General features: G+C 37.1%; 1 protein-coding gene and 1 non-coding gene across 4 annotated transcripts in view; one reads left to right on the top strand and one right to left on the bottom strand.

Moving 5' to 3' along the window:
- TOM1L2 (target of myb1 like 2 membrane trafficking protein) overlaps nt 1–17,439 on the bottom strand; it is a 166,665-nt gene that overhangs the window by 139,683 nt on the left and 9,543 nt on the right. The gene's annotated exons all lie outside the window — the stretch shown is intronic.
- Nucleotides 14,822–14,925, top strand: LOC122737659. Its single transcript, XR_006354468.1, has one exon. It is a non-coding gene; the product is annotated as a U6 spliceosomal RNA (small nuclear RNA).

Genomic DNA, 17,439 nt, shown 5'->3' on the forward strand with positions numbered 1-17,439 from the left:
AATATTTCTGTAATTATTTATGAATTTTCATAGCCATGTGTAAAACTTCAAAATATGCACACTCCTTTCTATTCCCATTTAGTAATTTCTAGAAATCAATAATTATCTAACCTTTCTAAAATTTTATTCAGAGCCTTACTTTCAGGGGGCGGCTAGGTGGCACAGTGGATAAAGCACCGGCCCTGGATTCAGGAGTTCCTGAGTTCAAATCCGGCCTCAGATACTTGACACTTACTAGCTGTGTGACCTTGGGCAAGTCACTTAACCCCCATTGCCCCACAAAAAAAAAATAAAAAAACCCAAAAAACAAAAAAACAAAACAAAACAAAACAGATCCTTACTTTCTTTTTTTACCTTTCTATTTGTCTAGCTCTAAAGGAAGCACACTGTTAAGTCCCAAACTATTATAGTTTTTCTTCATGTTATCTTTGTAATTCAATTAACTTTTTCTTTAAGTACCTAGATGCTATCCTATTTGGTGCATCTTTATTACATGTTTATATTATTTCATAATTGATGCTACCTTTAAAGGGGAATGTAGTTTCCCTGCTATCTCTCTTAACAAAGTCTATTTTTACTATTTGCTTGTCCGAGACCTTGATTGCTACCCCTGCTTTATAAAATTTGTCTAAGACACAAAAAATTCTGCTTCAATCCCTGATTTAAATTCCATGTAAATATGTGTTTCCTGTAAAGAACATATTATTGGATTTTACTTATTAATCCAGTCTATCTTTTGTTTTATCAGTGAATTCATCCCATTCATTTTAGGTTTGTTTTTTGGGTTTTTTTTTTGCAGGTCAATGGGGGTTAAGTGACTTGCCCAGGGTCACACAGCTAGTGAGTGTCAAGTGTCTGAGACCAGATTTGAACTCAGGTCCTCCTAAATCCAGGGTGGTGCTTTATCTACTGCACCACCTAGCTGCCCCGAATGTATCTTCGTCTTAATCCTTTCCTGCTTCTTTCTCTCTTTTCACCCTGACCCCATTTTTACAAAGAAGGAAGTGGAGAAAGAATGTGATCACTAGTAATCTATAATTGAAGTAGTCTTCCTACTCCTCTGCTCCTCCTTTTTTCTACAAGCCCAGACCCTAGTTTCTAGCTTTTACAGTCTCTATTTTTAATCCCCTGCCTCTTTATAATATATCCCCTAAAACTGAAATTTGTTTTGCTTGTGAATATTCCCTCTCTGACTTTACCCTTCTTCTTAAACCTTCCTCTCCCCTTCCCTTTCATTAATCTGTTTCTGTGTTGAATTTAATGTATTTCTACAATTTAAATTTTACTAACACTGTATTTAAAATACAGATTGCTATCAGCACCCTTGCTCAGTCTATATATCAGATGATTACATGTCACACACACTGAGATATAACCTGAGTAAAGAATGGGAATTCTACAACTTAAAGGACTGTCAGTGATTCCTTACTCATTTGTTTACTTTCAGCATGATGTCATGTACTTCAGTTTAAATATGTCCAGGTAGGTGGATTTATTTATATTATTTCATTTTAACCAAACTATCTCTCACAAAATGAACAAGTGGTTTAAAAAGGTTCCTACAAAGAAACTTCATATTTAAGATCTAACAATACAAATTTCTGCTAGGCCTAAAGGCGTTGTACCCTTTCCCTTTTGTTTGGACCCATATACTCACTCAGTAACTAGGTTCAGTTCTTGGGGAGCTTAGAGTCTTATGAGAGGGGTTAAATTCATTTTCTCATACTCTATGGTTCTTTATTCTTCCAGGCAGAAGCCCCAGGGAAAATTATCTGAAGCTTATATCCAGGATCTCCTCAAAGAAGAGAGTAGTAGAAAGGAACTCGCTGTAGAATATGAATCAGGTAAAGGACAGCTATTTATTACCTCTACACAAAAGAAATGCTAAACATAAAGAATTCTCTCAAGTATGTGTCAGGATAAAACAGGATACAGTAATATAATTTCTGTTATCTTCTGCTAGAAGGCTGAAACCAACACCAGAATATGGTATTTCATATTTTACCTTGGCTTTGCTCTATTGAAACAACCCCCTTTATACTTCCTGGAAAGCTGGGCCAGGAGTTGAACTCCTCCCCTTGTTAGCAGTCATACTCTCTGATTCAGAAATTCCCCTTGACTCTGGTCTACATTGATCAAGGGACCCGACCCAGGCTCTCCAATCTCTCAAACTCATATGGCTGTCTCCAAGATTTGATGATCACTTATGGTTGGGAAATAAAACAGAAGAGGCAGCCAGGGAGTTTAAAATCTAAGCTTGGGTGTGCCTAAGCCCACACATGTGTTTACCATTTTTTCAGAGGCAGGAGAGGGCATCTCTCTCTCTTACCCCTCTCTGATTATACAAGAACAGTCCTGAAACAATGTATGAACAGGGCAAAAAAAGGAAATAAAAGATGGCAGATCCCTTCCTTTTAAAGAGACACTGAGTTTTCCTATTCAGTGGCCAATGAGAGAATTGCTTTGTTACATGAATTACACAAGTACCTGGAAACCCCAGAAGTTTCTAAGGACAAACTGGTACACACTGTCCCGAGGATAGCCCTATAAACCCATTCCCACACAATGTTTCAACTGCTGCTACAAAGATATTACTTTTTTTTTTTTGGTTTTGTGGGGCAATGAGGGTTAAGTGACCTGCCCAGGGTCACACGGCCAGTGTCAAGCGTCTGAGGCTGGATTTGAAGTCAGGTCCTCCTGAATCCAAGGCCAGTGCTTTATCCACTGCACCACCTAGCTGCCCCCAAAGATATTACTTTTAATTTAAGTACAAGTGAACAATATGAAAATGTTAGAAAACTGACACCTATTTCAAGTATGAACTCTTCATCAACCACATTATCAGGTAAAAAAAATGATAATCTAATCAAATCTAATAAGTAGTCCCCAAAATTAAAAATATAAAGACTTCTGAAATGTGAATTTCCACTATAATGAGGAACCTCAGCCCAAGTATATATTGTACCTTGAAATACTACCTAATGATAGTCCAAAGCCATCATGAGCAAAACATTTAAAAACTAAGCTTTTGTTGCTGTGATATGTATTATTTATGAAAACATTCACATCTATACAACTAAAAAACTTGAAAATAGAATTTTAAAAATTATTTTTAAATCTCTCAAACAATGAGTTTTGTCAACTTTTGAAACCATTTGTTGAAAATAACCTTCCAATTAGTTTTTAAGAGTAATTGATTGACATTAGGGAAGAAATTCCAAGCCAAATTCCAACAAAAATCTTTTCATACATAAAGGATGAGATTGAAATGAAGTATTATGATTTACTAATCACAACCACAATTTAACTATATATCTTGGTACAGTATCTTTTTCAGCTATGATAGTCATTAAAACCAAGTATAAAAATAAAATGAAGTGGGGCAGCTAGGTGGCGCAGTGGATAAAGCACCAGTCCTGGATTCAGGAGGACCTGAGTTCAAATGTGACCTAAGACTTGACACTAACTAGCTGTGCGACCCTGAGCAAGCCACTTAACCCTCATTGCCCTGCCCCACCCCCCAAAAAACCATAATTATAATTTTAGTGAGCACAAAAAGATTTTTGTACCTTTAAATACAATTTTGAAAGTAGTTTATTTCATCTTTAAATGTCTATTTTGTGTATGGTCTATAATATGTCTATATTATTATAACTATATTATGTGATTTATGAATAAACATATGCTATGGGTATTGCTAAAAATGCTTTTTAACTAATATAATTCTGCTATGGAAATCTCTAGTAGCATTTCCTTTTAGAAATTATGGGGGCAGCTAGGTGGCGCAGTGGATAGAGCACTGGCCCTGGAGTCAGGAGGACCTGAGTTCAAATCCGGCCTCAGACACTTAACACTTACTAGCTGTGTGACCCTAGGCAAGTCACTTAACCCCAATTGCCTCACCTTAAAAAAAAATGCTAGAAATTATTATGGTATTGCACAATCAAAAAAGTTTAAATACCTCTGGGCTACAAGGTCCAGGGAATATTTCAAGAAGAAGGTAGGTACTAAGTTGTGCCTTGAAGAATAAGTCAAATTTGACGGATAGAGGGATTTGTGGCAAAGGAACAGGCATGAAAGTGAAGCATGGACATGATGTGTTCAAGGGATCACATATTGCTCAATATCACTTGATCAGAAGGCCACTTTGCTATCTCCCTTCATTATATCTATGAAATATGAATAATAAGGCTCCCTCATAAGTCTGTGGATGGCTAATTTGGTAGATAAAACCTGCTATAAAATTCTTAGGTCAAAAGCTCTAGGCAAATGTGAAATGATAATGACAGATTGACTCTTCTGTAACCTCTGTGGGTACAAACTTAAAGAATATTTATGATCAGTGAGATCAGACTTCTTACAGGCAAGGAAAGGTCACAAGACGAACTAAAGAAGACCATCTGTTCTTGGTTGAATTAAAGAGATTCAAATATTCAGGTTTACACTCCCCAGTGTAAAATGGTAATTGCTTCTCTTGCTGAAATCCAAGAGCCAGAGCAACAACTTTTACTTCACTTGGGGGATAAAATATTCCCCACAAGGAAGGTGAAAACCTAAACACAAACATATGGGTTAATGAAGACCTAAAGGAAACCTCCTAGCAGAATAAGAGGAGACTGAACAAACAGTACCAAAGCTCTCCCAGGAAAGGATCTCATTTTTCCCCTTCTCATGTTAATTTTGAGGTGACCAATCTTAACACAAGTAGAATAAATGCTCCCCCAGATGTCTGTATGAATGGAATCCTTGGGTTGGTTCTATAGGATCTCATCTCTTCGTACATTTTTCATAGGTTGCTGCATCAGCAATTCCCAATACCTTGCTTCTGACATTACAACAGATGCTCTCTCCACTACCAATAGGATCACCCTTCATTGTCTGTTGCCAGTAGAAATTTATTAGTGCCCATTAATTAGAGACAGGGGCACAAAAATAGCTCAGCTGACCTTTTCAAATACCAAAGGGTTGATTTAAAACAGAACCTGGTTAAAAGGTAATGGAGAAGTCTTTAGCTTTTATTTTAAAGACTATTTTATATTGCCATTAGCCATGAAACAAATTGACTCTAGGAATAGAAAGGATAAAAACTGGAAAAAAGCAGCTTAAAATGAAGTAAGCCATCCAGCACAGTTTATGCATGTGTATACACAGAGACACAGACACACGTGTTGCTTGATTAGCTATTTAGCACACACTAAAAAAAAAGCTTAGTCTTAGAAATCAAAGCCAGTGGATAGAAAATAACATAAAAATGGAAACTTACTGTTCTCTGAAGGTACATTTATACATCAAAATAAATTTATTTGAACAACAAACTTGTTCCCTGGTTCGTAAATGTATTAATACTTTCATAAACCAAAAATCTGCTATTGATTAGGAAATAAACCCACTCTTAAAAACCCAATATTAAATAGTACTAAACTAATTATTCAGCATCAAGGTTTTCTGCAATTATAGTCCTTTAATTCTTAGTCAATTACTTATGCTTTTCCAAGAACACTATCTTAATATTTCATACAGATTTCCTCTGAACTATCAAGATACAGCACAAGAACCATGGGAGTAGAGGGTGGGGAGAAAATCAGATGTAATCTTAATACTTAATATATAACATATATAAGAAAATACTTAATGTTGATGTGGAAAATCACACGTAGCCTCTGATCTTGTCTGTCTCAGCCCCTGGCCTTGCTGTATTCCAGCTACAGCTGCAGGCCTGTAATCTCTGCCTTCCGACCTTGTCTGTCTCAGACAGGCTCTGGCTTTGAGGTACCCCAGCTGAAACAAGAGGCTTCCCCTAACCACTAGGCACCACTATGCATCCTTTGTTCCGTGAATAATTGACCTCTTCATTCGAAAAACTTGCCACTATACCACACCTACTCTTTTTGTATATAACCAGGTGGGTTACAAGACTCAGCACCCATAGCTGGAGGCTTGAAACCCCACTTTGGGTCCATGCGTAGTAAACTCTCTCTCTCTCTCCACCTCGAGTACCTGACTGAGTATTTTCTGTGTCAATCGTGCTGTAACAATGTTATATATGTGTCTGTATATATGCATATGCACACACACACAAAACACTTTGTGTTACAGAAGCACAATTTTTGCTGAAAGAGGAAATGGTAAATTTTGATAGTTGTTAAGTGTGGAGGCTATAGTATCTTGCTACACAAGCACCAAACCAAAGTCTTCTAGGTCTAATTTAGGATAGAGGTAGGAACAGTATCTGTATTCCTCTCAGATGAAAAAACTTCCTCTACAAGGGCCATAGGTACCTTCTTTACAACCAGAGAGATGCCTAGAGTACTAAGAAGTTAGGTGAATTGCTCAGGACCATACAGCCAGAAGACGTTAAAGGCAGAATTTGAAGCTGGTTCTTTGCGGCTCCACAGCCAACTCTGTATCCACTACATGATGTGCCTTTACCAGGGTGGAACTGCTTTGTAATATTTAAAGAAAACTACAAGTCTGCAAAGAGTCACACACACAAATTATAATTTGTTTTGGAGAACAGTAAAAAATGTTGAATTTTAAAAATACTATTTGCTTACAAAAGGGTGGCCTTAAGGATGGTAGATGGAGGAAATTAAATTTCAAACTAGTCATGTTTTATACTTATTTTGAAAAGATCAACATGTACTTTCCCCAAAAAGTAACATTAGAAATCCTAGGTAAATATCATTAAACTTCATTAGTCAGTCACCAAATTGGCTATTTATTTAATTGGCAAAGATTAAAAAAACCCCACAAAACTATTTCTGCTTCTACCCTTCTGATTCATCTCTCTATCAGGATGGCTTTACCGAGGAAGGGGAGAAGGAAAGAATGCATTAGAAAATGTAAATGATGTAAAAAACAACAACAACAAAAATTTAAGTAAAAAAACCCTACTGAATTCCTATGCGTGAGGCACTCCAAAAAAATGGACTCCAAACATAGGACCCTTGTTTTTAGAGTCAAATACATAGCTAGTCCCTTCCCTATCAGACATTCAGGCAAAAAAGACCAATAGAAGGCATGTAGTTCAATCCCTTCATCTTACAAATGAGGAAACTGAGGCCACTACATCAGCAGTCAAGGTGACCATGGTAGGTCATTTCTTATTACCTAGGTCTATCTTCCAGGCTTATGGAGAGTGGGAGTTTTAAATTTTGACCGGTTTGTCAGTAGGTTTATGCTGGTTATGAAAGAGACAAGGACAAAAACACAGGGCAAAGTGTTAGATCTAGAAATATTATCAATAACCAGCATTTACTGAAGGACTTCCACATTCAGGACCCAATGTTAAGTAGGGAGACAGAGCCTCAAAAGAACCTTTAGTAGCAAGGCATATACACAAAAGATCAGTAGCAACTTAATGTAGTTTATCTGAAGAGCCATATGAACAGTATAGACAATTTATGTTCCAAGAAGTAACTAGAGCAGTGAGGGGGTTGGCAGGAGTGGAGGGGTGTCAGGAATATTCCAGAAAAGGTGCAACGTGAGAGTCTTGATAAAATGTGATATTTGTAAAGCACTTAGCAGAGTTCCGGGCACATAGTAGGCACTTAATAAATATTTGTTCTCCCTTCCCCCCATGCTCCTTGGGGGAAAAGCAGGAATAGGAAAAAACAAAACAAAACACTGGGCTTCCAAAGGGAAAGCTAGCTAGGTGATAGAAACCATTTGCACTGCAGGGCCTGACATAAGAAACCTAAGAGAAATGGGTGACAGAAAGGTGTAGCTGAGGCGGGCACAAGGATTTCAGGAGATCCAAGATTTGGCTCTCCAAAATTTCCTTGGTTTAAGTACAGTTCTGCCTAGGGGCAGGTGGCTGGACTAGATGACCTTTTGTCACAAATACTCTGACCGGTGGCTTGGCCAGGAAAATGCCCCCAAGGTAAAGGATAAATATTGCTAATCAGATTAGGTAAGAACAAGTGACTACTACATAGTTCTGTTCCAAATAAAGGAGAGCTCTCTGAAAGAGCAGAACTTGATTTATCTTTCCGTGCTTAAGAGCAGAGAAAAGGAGGGTGTCCTTTAGAGACATCTAGAAATTTGCAAGTCTTATATGTCACCAGTGAAATGCAAGGAGAATTGGGCTTAAATGGCATGTTAAAGGTTGCTGTCCACCTCACTACATCATAATAAGACAGGAGTGTATAACAGAGCACTGGACTTGCTTTTTACATGTGATTCTCCCTCAAAATGGAAGGCAAGGACAGCAGTATTAAACGTTCAGTTTTAAAGAACAAAAAAGAAAAAAACTTCATGGTAAAATTAATTCTTTAATAAAAAATAATTGGGATTGCTTACAGATATGTGCACCTCAGTAACATAAATGATTACTTTTACTGTGCTAGTTTGATTTGGAGAGAAAGAGACAGGGAAAGAATGATTGGTCCAGCCAATAAGTTTGATTTCCCTTTATCTCCTTTGTTGACACTGCTTAAAAATCCAAAAATAATTTGCTAAAGGGAGGTAGCTGAACTCCTATTAACATTCTTTGAAAGTCACTGTGTTTAAGATTTGGGAGCTGTTAGCTGTATATACACAAACACAAAGGACAAAGGTCTGGCATTCTTTGGATGTGGGACTTTGAGAAATATTACTTGAAATTTGGCATCTCCAAATCACAGGATCCACTCTAAGACCCATGGAATAGTATTAATCCTCTTGGGGATTCTATATTCTTCTAGGTGATATGCCCAAATAGTAATCTTTTTGTGTGTGTGTGTATGCGGGGCAATGAGGGTTAAGTGACTTGCCCAGGGTCACACAGCTAGTAAGTGTCAAGTGTCTGAGGCCGGATTTGAACTCATATCCTCCTGAATCCAGGGCCCGTGCTTTATCCACTGAGCCACCTAGCTGCCCCCAAAATAGCAATCTTTTAATTCATTTATACTTTTTTTCTGAAAACAGAAATGAACAGAAAGGTGATTTGCCCAAGGTCACAAAGCCATGGCATTGTTAGGAGGCCAATGAGAAGACTCAAGTTTACAGAAAGAAATATACAAAACACCTGCTTATAGTAGGCATTTAATAAATGTTTACTGTTGTTACACAGGGCAGTGAACTGGCCTACAACTTAAGACGAAGGTGTTTTACAATGGGTTGGGTAATTTTTTTCTGTGTTTGATTTAGATTTGCTTTCACTCTGAGTTATCCTCCACTCACCTGTCAAACTGATCTTCCTAAAGCACAGGTCTGATCATATGGCCACCTCTTCCCCCATCCCCCCAACCCCATGGGCCATTCAATCTACTCCTGTTGCTCCCTCTTACCTCCAGGATCAAATATAAAAACCTGTAACTTGTAAAACCCTTCATAACCTGGCCTGTGGTACCTCGCCAGTCTCCTACACCTTACTTTCTCCACATACTATGTGATCCAGTGACACTGCCCACCTTGGGACATCTTCACTGGCTATACCCCCGAGGCTATCTCCAATCTATTCTATATATATCTTTTTTGAATGAAGGTATTTACATGTCGTCTCCCCCATTAGACTGGAAGTTCCTTGAAAGTAGGAACTGCTTTTGCTTTTCACTGTATTTCCAGCACTTAGCACAGTGCTTGCCATACATTAGGGGCTTAATTATCTGAGTCTAGTTTACAAAGTGAACTTTAACTGAATCTTATAACAAACTTCAACAAGAAGCAAAATGATGACAGGATTGAATATCAATTTTTCTACTAGGTAGAAATTATTTGATTTCCCCTGTTTCACAGCTTTATATAAACCTATTAAATGGAGCTATCATTTCATAACATTAACGAGTAACAAAATTACCAAATACTTTGCCAACATGTTTTACATGCTGTAAATATGACTAATAAATTGGTACTCTGTCCTTCCTTACCTATAAATAATAAATATATGTCATGAGTAGTACTTAATTTGATGTGAATGTTTAACATGCCCTAAATTACACGAAGTCTTATTAGGGTATCTAAAGGAGCTAATGAAACAGTAATAGTCCATTTACATGGTTTCTGAACTTAGTTTATATAGTTATAAACCTCTTTGGTAGACACAAATTAAAAAGGACCAAAAAAAAAAAAGACCAAATATCAATATTTATTTAGTACTTACTTTTATAGGGCACCATACGAGGTCCTAGGAATATCACCAAATACTTATTATGTGAAGATCTCCTAGTCTCTAACAGTGTTATAAGTAGGACATAGTCATTCATCCATATACAATATATACATACATACAGAGAGAATATATATAAAATATATAGTATATACATTCTAAGAAAGTATGTAAAGTATATATACTTTATATTAAAATATATACAGAAAGTATATAAATTACATATTTATATCTTTATAGAAAAGGGGGGGGCAACTAAGTGGCATAGTGGATAAAGCACTAGCCCTGGGTTCAGGAGGACTTGAGTTCAAATCTGACCTCAGACACAGACCCTGGGCAAGTCACTTAACCCTCACTGCCCTGCAAAAAAAAAAGAAAGAAAGAAAGAAAAAAAGAAAGGGGGGAGGGTAAAGAGAAAAAGAGACAGAGAATTTCAAGGGTGATAATGAAAAAAACAGGAAGGAAAGGAGTCAGTACCAGATATTAAACTACACTATTAAGCAATAATCATTAAAATTATTTAGTACTGGTTAAAAAACTGAAAGCTCAATCAGTAGAACAGATTAGTACCCAAGATATAGATGCAAATGCACTCAGTAGCAAAGTGTTAAAAAAAAAAACAAACCCAAAGCCTCAGCTACTAGGTTAAGGATTCATTATTTGACAAAAAACTGCTGGAAAAAATAGAATGTAATTTGGCAGAAATTAAGTATAGAACAAGATTTGACATTCTTCAGTAGAAAAAGTCAAAGAATATGAACAGGTAGTTTTCAAAAGAAGAAATCCAAGTTATCAACAACCATGTGAAAAAAAATGTTCTAATAATTAAGATACAAAAGAAAAAATTAACAAATGTTGGAGAGACTCATTACAACATTGCTGGTGGAGCTTTAAATCGGTCCAGCCATTCTGGAAAGCAATTTGGAATTATGCTCTCAAAAGTTAACTAAATTTGACTCAGGACTATGCTCCGAAGAGATCAAGAAAGAGAGAAAAGATCTATATTGTACAAAAATATTTATAGCAGCTCTTTTCATAGTAGCCTCGAAATGACTAAAGAAATTGTCACGAAAAGTAATGGGATATTATTGTGCCATAAGAAATGATGAGGGTGGGGAGTGAACAAATATTTATTAAATATAATCTCACTTGATCTTCACAACAACCCTGTGATATAGGCATCAGTTAACCCTATTTCACAACTGAGGCAGGGAGCGGTTACATGACTTGCCTAGTGTGACATAGCTAGTAAATGTCTGAGGCAGGAACTAAACCCAGGTCTTCCTGACTCCAGGCCCAGTGCTCTACCCACTGTTCCACTTGGCAATGTGGATGATGAAATGGCCAGCTTCAGGGGAAATTGGGACAATCTTATGAACATCATCAGTTCATAAGCAAAGTCAAGTGAGCATCGGAGAACAATTTATACAACAACAACATTCTAGAGGAAAAACAACTTTAAAAGGTTTAAGAACTCTGATCAATGCAATGCCGAGCCACGAGGCCAGAGAACTCAAGATGAAACACACAGCTACCTCCTGCCTGAGGTGATGGACTTAAAATACACGATGAGACATTAATTTTTGGAGATGGCCAATGTAGGGATTTGTTTTGGCGGATCAAGCATATCTGTAATGAGGATTTTCTTTTTCTTCTTCCAAGCGTTCAGTCCATAATACAAAGGTTGAGAGCATCCAAATCTCTATCATCTTAGCATATCCAACAGTGTAGTAAGTCCCTAATATGTGCTGAGAATACAAAGATAAAAACGACAGTCCTGGCTCTCAAGGACTTTACATTCTACTGGGGGGGTGGGTGGAGGAATGGGGGTGGAGGGGGTAATGGGTAAGGCAGAATGTCATTATGATTGGGAGATTGCTAAACAAAGTGTGGTATATGAATGTAGAAGAATATTACTGTAGCATAAGAAACAATGGGTATGAAAAACATAGAGAGGTATGGGTTTATTTCTAAAAACTAATGCAAAGCTGTCACTTAGGGGGAAAAATAGGACTGGATACATTGATTTGTGAGGCACCTGCATAAAGATGGTAATCAAACCCATGAGAGTAGATATAATTACCCTGGGCAGGGAGAGAACCATAGAAAAATGAAAGAAGTTCTAGGACAAAGTATTGTAGGTCACACCCACATTTAGTGGGCTGAAGGAGGGTAATGAACTAGTAAAGGAAAAGAAGGAATTAGATAAAGAACCGAGGGAAGGCCGTGTCATGGAAGCCAAGAGAGGTGAGCGTACACAGAAGAAGGGGTGGTCAACAGTGTCAAATCCTGCAGAAAAGTTAAGGGGGATAAGAACTGAGTAAAAGTCATTCATTTTTAAATGAAGAGTTCATGTGTGAACTTCAAGAATTGTGTGTGGTCATTTTACAAGAAAAACAACCTGATCAGTCAATTCTAAACCCCAAGCTCCATCCCAAACTGGGGATTGGACCTTAGTCCACCCCCCAGATCATGAGGACTTCCAAAAGGAGAGTCAATATTATTTCCAAGTCATTGAAAAGAGGCAGAAAATGTCTTTGAGAAGCTTTTCTTGACTCAAACATTACCTAGAATCACAACAACAGGAAGAAGATGATATCCTAAGAGGTTCTAAGTCTGTAAGAAATGAAAAGTCGGTCTGGTCTATTATTTCAAACTACAGAATCATTGACTTTTTGAGCTGAAGAGGATTGGAGATCATATCATCCAAACTTTTATTCAGCATATGAAGCCCAAAGAGATAAAATACTAACTTGTAGTTATAAGAGTTAAATACTAACTTATAATGCTTTACCCTGTACAATACTATCTAAATATTAACTCAGTACTTTGTTTTACAAAGTGCTTTCTTTACAGGACTATAAGGGAACAGTGTTATACAAATGAGAAAACTGAACCTTAGAAATATTAAGTGTCTTAGCTAACTAGGAAAGTAAACTAGTGACAGAAACAGAACTAAAATGCAGGTGTGTCAATTCATAGTACAGAGATGAGTCCTCTACATCAAGCTGTTACTTCACTCTGAACTAATACCAAGAGAATACCACCAGCTCAAAGGCCCAGGGCCAGTGTTATTGTATAATTTCATCTTAGAGGGGCAGCTAGGTGGCGCAGTGGATAGAGCACTGGCCCTGGAGTCAGGAGGACCTGAGTTCAAATCCGGCCTCAGACACTTAGTACTAGCTGCGTGACTCTGGGCAAGTCACTTAACCCCAATTGCCTCACCAAAAAAAAAATTTCATCTTAGGCAACAAGATGAGGGGGAAAAAAGGTTTGATTTTTCCCCATGCCAAATTCAGGAACTCCAGTCTCCAACAGTGAAAGAACAAAAATTATCTTTCCTCAAAAATTGCTAATGTATAAAACAATCATTTAATGATAATTTTGCTTGCTTTCTTTACCACCAGAATGCCAAAATGATTTTGGCATGAGACATGGCACAAAGGGCACTGTACTAGCAATCAAGAGACCTGCATTCTAATCCAAATTCTGGACACTATCTAACTTTTTTGTCTTTGAGTAAAACACTCAGCTTTTTGGAATCTAATTTTTATCAACTATAAGAGGAGGTGGGCTGAACTAGACAATTTCTAAGGTTTTAAGAACCATGAAAGCTCGTATGAGGTATTTGTGCCATCTGGATGCTCAGTTTTCAAATATGATAAAGTATAATTTCACCGATGCCATTTTCTATTTTTACTAATAATGTTCCAACACTCTACCTGATTTCTCCTTTGAGGATCTGCACAAGAACTCAATGGGGTGCACCACTTTTTGTGGTAGAACTGGAAACAAAATGGATGTCTCTTGAATGGGGAATAGCTAAACAAATAGTGATACATAAACATAATGGAATATTACCACACTATAAGAAACACTGAAAAGAAATTTATATGATAACTTTATTATATATTTAAAAGGAAGAGCAAGTTGTACATAATAGATTTCCAATTTCATGTGCAATCATCTTTTTTTATTATACTTTGTTGGAGAAATGCTTGTTTTATTCTATAAATTAAAAATAAAATAAATTTTAAAAAGAAACAATGATTAGAAAAGGGAAAAAGACCCACATGTACAAAAAATTTACAGCTACTCTTTTTGTGGTGGCAAAGAATTGGAAATCGAGGGGATGCCCATCAATAGGGGAATGGCTAAACAAGTTGTGGTATATAAATGTAATGGAATACTATTGTGCTATAAGAAATGACGAGCAGGCAGATTTCAGAAAAGCCTGGAAAGACTTAAGTGGACTGATGCTGAGTGAAGTGAGCAGAACCAGGAGAACACTGTACACAGTAACAGCAACATTGTGATAGACTTGGCTCTTCTCAGCAGTGCAATGATCCAAGACAATTCCAAAGAACTCATGATAGAAATTGTTCTCCACATCCAGAAAAAAGGATTGTGGATTCTGAATGCAGATTGAACCATACTGTTTCTACTTTTTGTCTGTTTTTTTTTTTCTCTTTTGAGGTTTTCCCCTTGTGTTCTGATTCTTCTTTCACAATATAACTAATGCGGAAATATGTTTAATGTGATTGTACATATATAACCTATATCAGATTGCTTTCTGTCTTAAGGAGGGGGGAGGGAAGGGAGGGAGGAAGAAAAATTTGGAACTAAAAATCTTATGAAAACAAATGTTGAAAACTATCTTTCCATTTAACTGGAAAATAATAAATGTTTTTATGATAAAAAATAATGATAATGAAGAATTCTGTACTCTGATGAGTACTCACTTCAGTAGCATATATACTAAAATTGAAATGATAGATAGAAAATTAGCATGGCCCCTGTGTAAGAATGACATGCAAATTCATGAGTTCCATATTTTTAATTTAAAAGAAAAAGACTTATACGAACTGATGAAGTAAGCAGAACAAAACCATGCAATATTCAGTTATATGTAGTCATTTTTAAATACAACAATGAAAACATGAAGAGCCAGTAACATAAAACTGAGATAATGATAACAATATGATAATGATAATGACTAAGTTCGGCCCTGGAGAAGAGCTAAGACAATACAACTCACTCCCTTCATTTCAGAGTAGGAGACTGTGAGTGTGCAATGTTGCCTATCTTGTCATACTCAGCTGATGTTTGGTTGGCTTAGTTGAACAATTTTTTTTCTTTTTTCTTCTTAAGTCTTTGTTACAAAGGAAGACTGATAGGTAAGGGAGAGTGGGAGAGAGATGTGAAAATTAATGTAGATCTAAAAACAAGAGGAAACAAATGAAAAGCCCCAACACTATATCTCCATAGTCATTTTCATGTAGATGACTCCCATATCTACATAACCAGCCCTCACTGGGCCCCCGACCTCCAATCCAACACTACCAGCCAGATTTCCCATCGGTATCTATAACTCAACATGTCCAAAACCAGAACTCATTAGCTTTCCATCCAAACCTCAAGAACTCAATAGTGTTTTATTACAGTGAGCTATCCTTGTTCCCCAAAGATTTGCAGGCCAACTCTCCAAGATTAAAAATGGCTCTCTCTCCATTAAACTCAATGTGAAAACAAGACCCCAAACATGATTTTTGACATACCTCCCACATAACAAAGCCTACTTCATTAATGATTAAAATAGCAGCTGGTAATGGCTTAAAGCAAGTTAGCCAGTTAGACAATTTAGCATATGTTTAAATTCCCTCTCTTCCTTTATCCAGCAACATATCTCCAAAGAACATTCAAATAACTGTTAAATACACAAGTACTCTATTATGTGGAATAAAGAAAAAATATCAGTGAGTTTGTAAGAAAGTAGGCTGCTTTAATTCAATTCTCATAAGAGGTGTTCAGATGCAGAAGACATCACCACAAGGAATTACATGGAAGTGATAAAGACTAGAAGAATAAATTAAATCAAGGTTGTGTTTGATGGCATAAGCCCCTTAATTATAGCTACTATTATCAAATCTTTTGCCCACATGTCTCTAAAAAGCTGATATACTTTATTAACTATACATTTTTATAGCTGGGGAGAAGACATGACCAGAGTAGCCTAGTCAACCTATAAGAAGGTTAATGCATCAAACCTTTGTTCTAGTTTTAAAGGTATCTCCCTATGGAAGGGGTGAACACCTCATCTTCACTGATACTGTTTCTGGGATTTTGTCTAGTCAATAAGAATTTATTAAGCACTTTCTAAACACCAGGTCGTGTGCTAAATTTCTGGGGATACAAAGAAAAGCAAAAATTATTTCCTGCCTCCAGGAGATCACATTCTAATAGAGAGACAACATGAAAATAATGATGTACAAATAAGAGATACACAGGATAAACTGTAGATAATCTCAGAGGAAAGGCACTAAGATTAAAGAAGACTGTGAGAAAGGCTTCTTGCAGAAGGCTGGACTTTAACTGAGACTTGAAGGAAGCCAGAGAAGCCAAGAGACAAGAAGGGAGAGAGTTCTAGGCATAGAGGCCAGCCAGTGAAAATGTCCTGATTGGGACATGGAGTGTCTTATGGAAAGGACAGCAAGGAGGCTAGTGGAACTAGACCACAGAGTACATGAAGCGGAATACAGTGTAAGAAAACCAGAAAGTTTGGAAGGGCCCAGATTATAATGGGCTTTGGCTTAAAAATAATCAAAGTTTTATGTTTTACAGAATTTTATATTTACTTTTGGAGGGAACAAGCAGCTACTGAAATTAATTAAATAGAAGGTGATATGCTCAGACCTGAGCTTTAGGAAAATCAACTTGACAGCTGAGTGAAGAGGGATTAGGGTAGGGGTGAGAGCTGAGGCAAGAAGACCAATCAGCAAGCTATTGCAAATAGTCCAAGAATGAGGTGATAAGGCCTTGCACCAGGGTGGTTGCAATGTCAGAGGAGAGAAGAGGGGATAAATGAGAGATGTTATTAAGGTAGAAATGACAGAACTGGATATGAGGTTGGGGGGGGAGGTCAGAGAGAGTGATGAGTCAAGAATGATACCCGGGTTCTGAGTTTTGGTTACATGAAGGATAGTGGTACCTTTGAAAGTGACAGAGAAGTGAGGGAGAGGTTGGGGGAGAGTTGAGTTGAAATGTCTACAGGACATCTAGTTTGAGATATCTAATGTGCAACAGGCAATTAGAAATGTAAGACTGGAGGTTCAGGAGAGAGGTTAGGACTGGACAAACAGATCTGAGAATCATGATGAGATCAAGCAAAATAAGAGAGGAAGAAGAAAAAAAGGTCTTAGATGGAGCTATGTGGGACACCCATTCTTAAGGTGCATGATCTGGATGATGTTCCAGCAAAGGAGAATGAGAAGGAATGGTCACGTAGGCAAAAAGAGAACCAGAAAAAAGCAGTGTCATGAAACCAAAATAGAAGAGATTATCAAGAAGAGGAA

This window comes from Dromiciops gliroides, chromosome 1 (assembly GCF_019393635.1).
Source record: "Dromiciops gliroides isolate mDroGli1 chromosome 1, mDroGli1.pri, whole genome shotgun sequence".
NCBI lineage: Eukaryota > Metazoa > Chordata > Mammalia > Microbiotheria > Microbiotheriidae > Dromiciops > Dromiciops gliroides.